Source organism: Ascaphus truei, chromosome 8, assembly GCF_040206685.1.
Source record: "Ascaphus truei isolate aAscTru1 chromosome 8, aAscTru1.hap1, whole genome shotgun sequence".
NCBI lineage: Eukaryota > Metazoa > Chordata > Amphibia > Anura > Ascaphidae > Ascaphus > Ascaphus truei.
In genome coordinates this window covers 104,453,220-104,462,297 of record NC_134490.1, presented here as the reverse complement: position 1 = coordinate 104,462,297, position 9,078 = coordinate 104,453,220, and the positions used below count along the sequence as shown (strand labels likewise).

At 41.3% G+C, this 9,078-nt stretch overlaps 1 long non-coding RNA gene across 1 annotated transcript in view; it reads left to right on the top strand.

The window, feature by feature from the left end:
• Positions 1 to 8,538, top strand: part of LOC142500996 (uncharacterized) — a 12,506-nt gene extending 3,968 nt beyond the window's left edge. Inside the window, exon 3 of the long non-coding RNA XR_012803399.1 lies at positions 8,235 to 8,538. This is a non-coding gene — a long non-coding RNA (uncharacterized LOC142500996). The remainder of the gene's footprint in view (positions 1 to 8,234) is intronic.
• The last annotated feature ends 540 nt before the right edge of the window (positions 8,539 to 9,078 follow it).

Here is a 9,078-nt window from a genome sequence, read left to right as displayed (position 1 = left end):
AAAAAAAAGTGTAAACACTTCCCCGCTCGTGCTTGCAAAATTATGCAGGACACCCTGTGCTCATGCTTGGAGAGTTGGTGATGTCACCGCTCTCAGCGGCAGCGTGGACGCAGCCTAATTTTGCAAGAGCGAGCTGTTGAAGTATGTAAGTATTTAGGCTGCGCTTATAGTGCCGGCGACGCAACGTCGCCCGAAAACAAATGCATTGGCGCCGCCGCGTGCGCTTATAGTAAGCGTGACGTGGCAACGCGATTTTTTGAAGCCGGCAATATTTGATTTTTAAGGGGCTGTCGCCTCATATGACAGCCCCTGAACCAATCAATGGCCTGGTCGCCCACGCCGCCGCCGCAAAGCGAAATACAACTTTCGCTAGCGGCGACGGGTGACGTCGCGGGCACTATATGCGTGGCCTTAGACATATTTGTATTTACATTGTATACCGTTTAATAAAGGGTTTTTTTTCATGGGATTTTGATTACATCAGGCAGGGGGGGCCCGAGAAATTTCATGGATAAAAAGGGGGGCTCGGCATAAAAAGTTTGCTCACCCCTGCCTTAAAGTACCTTCCCCATTATTGATCTCAGGTTAACAGATCTGCAAATCCCCACTTGTGATCTAGCTCCCTTTTTTAAACATTGGCGTAAAGCAGATGTGGTGCCTATCTTGTGGTACTTAGCCTGTGGAAATGGAGTCCTATTCAATCTAATGGTTTGCTATTACTAAACGTGGCTCCTTTAAAACTCTTGCGTGCATACTATATTGGGGTTAGGTGCCTAATTTTACTTTCATTTCTATCAAGCCGCCTACAAACTTTTTGTTAACCAATTGTTTTTTAATATAGAGGTTGTGGCTTCTTTCTGTGGCACTATTTTTGCAATTGATTCTTCTCTCGTAAATACAGAGGCAAATAATTTGTTTATTACCTCTGCTTTTTCTTCTCCAATAATCTGCCTGCCCATCTCACACTGAAATGGTCCTATATTTTATGTTCTTACCTCTGTTATTACGGTACTTATTCAATAACTTTTTACGTTTTATATCTCTTGCAATCCTAATTTTCATTTTCAATTTTTGTTAATTTTGTTTGTCCTTTTGCAATTTTTTATATTTCTGATATGACTTTGTCCCTTCTGACTTTAACAATTTTAAATGCTTGCCCCTTTTCCATTTCTTCCCCTACCTGTTTATTTAGCTACATTGGTTTAGACTTGTTTCTTTTATATTACCCAAGGGCATAAACTGATAAGTGTGCTTTTCTAACAATGTTTTAAAGACTGCCCATGTATCTTCCACATTTTCCCTCCAAGAACGTAATTACAATTTATTCATTGTACTTTATTCCTGTTTATTAAAATCTGCCTTTCTAAAATGTTAAGTCTTTGTTTAAAACCATATATGGTTTATTATTTAAAATGGGACCAAGTTATAATCACTGTTTCTCAAATGTTCCCTGGCTTGAATATTTGTTGTTACTTCTACATTGTTTGATATGACCAAATCCAGTATTGCCCCTCTCCTGGTTTATTCCTCAATAACTTGGGTCATGTATTTGTCTTGAGCAACACCAAAAACCTGATTCCTTTCCAGTCTGTCCTGATGGTTAAAATCATGACCTAGTTTTTCAGCCTTCTCCATTTGAAAAGGTGTTTTGGCTTCCTCAATCAGATATTTTGTGTTTTATAGCATACCCCTACAAACATTCTTCATACTTTTTACCTCCAGTGCTAATTTCTAATCACAAGTCCTCTACACTTTCAACATTCCCTTCATAAACCACTTGCCTTTCTTATAGGTTTTAGATCTGGTTTAATATGTAAACATACTCCATTAACTCTTCTATTTGCTCAATCCCTATGGCCATAACCCTCTAAATTTATCTCATCATGCATCACTAATGCCTATAATATCATACTGCTCCCTTCTAGCTATTCAAGTTCACCTTTTTATCTGTCTCTTGCATTAGCAAGCATGCATTTAAGGTTTTTTTCTAGTCTGTGCTCCTGTTGTCTTATCTGCTCCTTCCTTTCTACTCCAATTGGATTTAGTCTTTAGAAGTATACAAGTATTATCTGTATGTAATATGGGTGTCTCTCTTCCTGCCAAACTCTCGCTTCCCTCTATGACTACTGTCCTTGGAGACCAGTACTTTTAACCTAATTCACTAGGCAGGACAAAATTATTGAAGAAATTGCGTTGATTCGGGCAAGCCCGCAGACATACATAAATTGCACAAAATAAAGTAAATACATACCAGCTGGGAGTCTGTGCTGAGTCACTAGCCTCAACTTGGTGCAGGGAGCCCGGTTCAGGTAGACATACCCTGTCCGCTGCATGTCCAGGAATACCCGGTTCTCTTTTCGGGAGAACCGCAGTGCTCCTCCCGCTACGTTCTCTTCTCAGAAATTGGCCGCAAAATACGGGACTAGGCCTCCGCTCGGCCAGGCTTTTTTCCCCCGACAACTCCGTGCCGAGCACTCTGCTATTCGGAGCAGAGCACTTTCATAAAGCCCACCATCGCTTCACAGGCTCAAGACTAAGGATGCTCTGGTTCTCTGATCGGCCAGTCTCTTTACATAGCCCAGCAGGGTCTATGTCTAACATGGAAGACATCAGCAATGGCTTTCCTTGGCCAGCTCTTTTTCGGCCGATGGGTAGGCGCCACAGAGTTTGGTTACAACAAAGAGTCTCACCTGCTGAAAGCCTATCCGCAGACCTGTTCCTCCGCCCTTCCCCGCCTGCCAGATGTCCCGACACCTAGCCCATCCGTTACCAAGATCTGCCGTTGCCATGCAGGCCCTCAGACTAATTACATTACCAGGGCTTTCTGCATAGTAATAGATACCTATCCAAATACATTGAAAACTTGGAGTCTACAACTTTTTTTTTTTAACTTAAAAATTTGATTTGATTTTCAAAACAATGCAAACATAATAGTATATTACAACATACTGGGAACATCATTTGGAGACAAATCATAAAAAAGCAATTCATCAATACAAGACATACAAGGGAAGGGGGTCGGAAGGTCCATATTGTCCTTAGACCATCCCACGAGTCTGATTTCTCATTGTTTTAGACTTGCTAATTTACCTCCATCTCCTGTGCGGTCCCACTGCTATGTATTCTCAACTTCCCCACACTCCATCCAAGGAGAGAGCCTCTAGAGCTAGCATAGCAATACTGAGGCAATCAAGGTGTGGTCTTACTAATGATGAAACTTGATTAAACTAAAACATATACTAAGCGCTCAACCTATTTACAAAACAGTGATAGAAGTAATCAGTGCAGTGATGTCAAAGGAATAATAACCTCTATAGTGCAAAAAATAATATGAAACCCGCAAAAACATGTGAATGAAGTAGGGGGTTGGCTGCCTAAGGACAAACAACAAGCCTATCCATGAAGGCTAGTAGGAAATGGTGGAAAATAAGAGCACAATCCTTGGCGCATTGCCAGATCAATAAACCTGGATGTTAAAGTTCAAAACCTCTGAATGACGTTCGTATGCCACACTGATGATATTCTTGGGCTCTCTTGGAAGTGGATCAATATCTGAAACCAAATGAGACAGAAAAGACCATTGCGCAGTACTCTCTGGCTATGGAGATTACACACACACAGAAGCTAACTACTTACAGAAAAGCAAATAGCATAGACCTTGAAAGGTATCTTTGGCTTGTGCTTGAGTGTTTGGGACTGGATGACAGTTGGTCTCAGATTCCTCTGCACTTTTGCCTTCTCCAAAGCTCAATCAATTGAAAGTCACGACACACATAAAATGCAAAGATAATGCAAATATTGTAGTACCGTAACACATTTAATAAAACAATTAAGATCACAAACAATTGCACTCACATGCTAATGAAGTAAAAAAAACAGATGACCGACGTGCCGTCCGCAGGCTTGAATACCGGGTACGTGGTGTATGGGTAGAGACTGGATCCTGTAACGGTCTCCTCCTCTCGGCCACGACTCGGAGCACCAGACCACCTTTGACATCACCAGTGCACCGCCGTTCCCCTCCTCAGCCTGCTCTTGCACGTATCTCATGTTAGTCCTAGCTCCACCCTACGCACGTTTCGTGACTCATGACGTCACTTCATCAGGGGTATGGAGCTCTGATGGATGTGTATGCTATTTATAGCACATTAGAAGCAGTCCTGTGGCTCTTGTCTCCCTATTAGGTTTTCTGTCTCGCTGTTCCTCCTCGGAGGAAAAACGTAATCCCTGTCGTGATCCTGAGTAATAATGAGGAGGAGGCCCTGGTCTTACTAATGCTTTATAAAAGGGCATAATTATGTTTACTTCACTTCCATCCATTGCCCGTTTAATGCAAGATACGATCTTTTTTGTCTTTGCAGCTAGTGAGTGACTTTGGGCACTATTGCTAAGCCTACTATCTACAAGCACTCCTAAATCTAACTCCATCAAGGATACCCCCAATTTATCTCCATTTAATTTGTAAGTAGTCTTTTTATTCTTGCATCCCAAATGCATAACCTTGCATTTATCTGTATTAAACCTCATCTGCCATTTACCTGCCCACGTTTCCAGTCTCTCCAAGTCCTTCTGAAGAGAAATTACATCCTGCTCTGATTCTATTACCTTACACAATTTTGTATCAGCAAAGATAGAGACTTTGCTCTCGATCCCAAACTCAAGGTCATTAATAAACAAGTTAAAAAGCAGGGGTCTCAGTACCGATCCCTGCGGTACTCCACTCACGACTTTAGCCCAACCTGAAAAAGTTCCATTTATGACAACCCTCTGTTGTCTGTCCTTTAACCAGTTTTCAATTCAGGTGCATACAGGCATACCCCGGTTTAAGGACACTCCCTTTAAGTACACTCGCGAGTAAGTACATATCGCTCAATAGGCAAATGGCAGCTCACGCATGCGCCTGTCAGCATGTCCTGAACAGGAATACCAGCTCCCTACCTGTACCGAAGCTGCGCAAGTGGGTAGACTATAGAGCCTGTTACACATGTGCTATTTACATCAGTTATGCACGTATATGACGATTGCAGTACAGTACATACGTCGATAAGTGGGGGAAAAAGGGAGTGCTTCACTTTAAGTACATTTTCGCTTTACATAAATGCTATGGTCCCATTGCGTATGTTAATGCGGGGTATGCCTGTATATTATTACTGAGTCCAATTTGCTATATTTTGTACACCAACCTCTTGTGTGGAACCGTATCAAAAGCCTTTGCAAAATCTAAGTAGACCACATTACCCTGTCTAAATTCCTACTTGCCTCCTCAAAGAAACAAGGGTAGTTTTGCATGATCCATCCTTCATAAATTCATGCTGACTATTACTAATAATTTTGTTTTCCATTAGGTATTCCTGAATATTATCCTGTATTAAACCTTCACGTAGCTTCCCCACTATTGAAGTCAGGCTTACAGGTCTGTAATTCCCCAGTGGTGATCTTGCTCCTTTTTTTTAATATAGGCACTACGTCTGCTTTACGCCAATTTTTTGGTACAGAGCCTTTGGAAATGGAGTCCTTGAATATTACATTTAATGGTTTGGCTATTACTGAATATCACGATGGACACAAACTTATCAACACTTTTTATATTTCTGGGTACTTGATTGAACACAACAAGGAGCAAAATAAATTGTGATTTTATTTCCTTGCTAGACAAACACATGACAACTTCAGATTACACTTAAAACAACACTTACTGGGATGGGGAGACAAAATAAATTGTCCTTTTGCACGAAAGCGCAAGAAATGTAGTCTCTGTTTTAAAGGTCCCGTGGCTAGATCGCAAGTTGCCGATCTAATAACTGCCAAATCAAAGTATTTCGTAGGCATTCGTTCGGGGGTCCCCCAGGGCTAACGAATTCCGAAGTTTGGGGTAAATTCTTGGTTGCGATGTTATTAACCCCTTGCGTACTGGAACCGTTACCGCTGTGCTTGAATGAAGTCCTTCGTGAAGCATAGTTACATCATGAATGGTATCTTGTGCACACTGGGGATGGTCCGGTGGTATGATAGGCTGATCAAGGGTATCCTTAATGTGTGCACCCAATCCCCCTCCGTGTGAATATTTCACCCACCATTGGCCGCTTTGCCCGCAGTTTGCAAAACCGGGCAAAAAGACTTTCCGGTTTGCAAAGCGCATGTGTCGGCTTGACACCCAAGCAACTTGGGGTACACCCCTTTGTTGGCGCCCCTTAGTCTGGGGTTTTGCCCAAAGGTGTCAATGGCCTGGGATCTGCCACTTATCAGGATTCCGGCCATGTATACATTATGGTGCTCTGAGGCTTTTCATCCTTGTCACTTCTTTAGACGGAGGGTCTCCGGCTCAGTGGGACCCCTTTGAAGTACAGGAAAGAAAATACCCTCAGCTCATTCACCCCGAGCATATTTACATGTCAGAGGATTTTTCCCGGGCTTACAGAAAAAAACTGTTCCTGCCTGTACATTTTAAATTCACAGTTTTATGCACTTTATTAAAACTTTATGTTCCCGTGTACCCTGACTTCAATTTATATGTATATGTTTGTGTTTTACTACCTTATGCTTGCACACCAAAAACCAGGATGCTGGGTGCCTCCGTTCACAGGTTGGCCTGCTTTATTGAACAGGCTGTCTTGGGGAACCCAAGTTCACCTGGTTCCCACATCAATTGACCTACTTTCCACGGCCATTGACTTGCTGCCTTTCAGGTTCTGCACGCTAACGAGGTACGGATACATTGTATCGGTAAGAACACTTGAAATCTAACGGCAAGCCAATTATTCAATTGCTTTGCGGTTACAGAGTCAAGAGCTTGAAATGGATACCCATCTAGTACAGCAGACCTCCCATACACAGGGCTGGCTGTGGTGCTCACTACTCCATTTTGTGTCGCAATGTTTTGATCATTTATTTCAAATAAGACCATGTTTTGATCACTGTTACCCTAATGTTGCAGGACTTGAATATTTGCTATTACATTGTTTGATTTTGCCAAATTCAGTTGGTTCCTCAATAATTTGAGGTCTATAATTGTCTTTAACCACCCTCAAAAACCTGTTTCCTTTTGTTGTAATGCTAATCTCATTACCCCAGTCTGTCTGGATAATTAAAATCCCCCATTATGAAACATTACCTAGTTTTGACATTCTCCATTTGCAAAAGTATTTTAGCTTCCTAAATCTCAGATATTTGATGGTATATAGCATATCCCTACAAACATTTTTCTTTATGCTTTTACCTCCACTGCTAATTTCTATCCACAAGGTCTCTACATTTTCATAATTTCCTTCATAAACATCATCCCTTATTATAGGTTTTAGATCCGGTTTAACATACAAACATACTCCACCTCCTCTTCTATTTGCTCGATCCTTCCGAAAAAGGAATAACCCTCTAAATGAACTGCCCAGTCATGAGTTTCATCCCACCATGTTTCAGTAATGCCTATGATATCACACTGCTCCCTTGCAGCTATTAATTCAAGCTCCCCCATTTTATCTGTCAGGCTTTTTGCATTAGCAAGCATGCATTTCAGTTTTTTTTCTGTATGTACTATTTTCTTATCTGCTCATTCCTTTCTGCGCCAATTGGGTTTAATCTTTAGAAGTTTTCTAGTATTTTCGGAGTTTAGTATGGGTGTCGCTGCTTGTCAAATTCGCACTTGCCCCAGTTCTACCTCCATAACCCCTTGCTATTTCTTCATCTATTCTATTTAGTTCGGTATCTGTTTCATTCCCCTCTCCCCTCCATCCTAGTTTAAAATCTGCTCCAACCTTTTTAACATTCTCCCTCCTAGCACAGAAGATCCCTCTTCATTGACGTGCAATCCGTCCCTACCGTATAGATGGCACCTCTCAGAAAAGTAGTCCCAGTGCTCTAAAGACCCCAAACCCTCCTTCCTACAACACTTTGTTAACCATGCATTAACCTCCCTATTCTCCAACTGTCTCCCTGGGGTACCGCATGGCACTGGTAGTATTTCAGGAAATACTACCTTGCAGATCCTTGCCTTAAGGTTTTGGCCTAGATCCCTGAAATTATTTAGGACCCTCCATCTTTTCTCTAAGATGTCAACATGTACCAATGTACTGGGTCAACATGTACCAATGTACTGGGCCAATATGTACCAATGTACTGGGTCAATCCCAGCCCCTCCCAACAATTTGTGTACCCCATCCGCAATGTGCCGAACCCGAGCACACTGGTTATGTGCTAGTAATGGACAAAGCTGAAAAATATCTATCTGTCATTCACAGGGATACTGCTGGACAGGAAAGGTTTAGAACAATCACCACCGCATATTACCGAGGGGCAATGGTAGGTAATATGTTTAAATATTGTAGACCAGTGCTGCATATTATAGATCTTAACAATTCTGTTTTAAAGTGTGTGTGTGTGTGTGTCACCAAAAAAGTGGGAAGAAACTCAAGCTACAATCCTGTGGTGCAACTTGTAAATCTTGTGCAAAAGACGTCTGTCTAAAATAAGTGAAAGAGAAAGTGCCAACACTCAATTCCTATATAACACATTTGTTGATGTAATATGCAATAAATAAGTGTACTGTGTATGAGGAAAGGCTTGCATACAAATGATTTTTGTCAAGAGTCAGGTTTCCTGTGGCAGTCAATTATTATACACTTTAGACCTGATGCCAGAGTCAGAGGGAATTTCCAGGTCCTTTGGGATGAATTGTGGTAAAAATTAGATATCCTCTGGCACGTGGACTAAGTGGGAAAGTTGAGAAACAAAAGGGAACTATGGTGTAACACTATAATAGTATTTTCATACAATATAAATATGTTTAGCACTTAAATGGGCTTTTTGATTTGAAGAATCAAATACATCTATACATCCTATAAGTATCCAATTTATGTGGGGAACTGGTCATCTGAGATAAAGAAAAGCTGTTTTAAGTATTTATCCCACTTTGTGTCTCTTTAAAGAGGGCCATAGCATAATACAATATTATTAAAACAATTGTGGACAAAAGTGAATGTTACACTCTCAAATGCCTATCTTGAGTTTCATGCATATCGAATACAAAGCTTTCCAGCAAGGTAAATATTCCCCTTATTCTCCCTCTGGTTATCTACATTACTG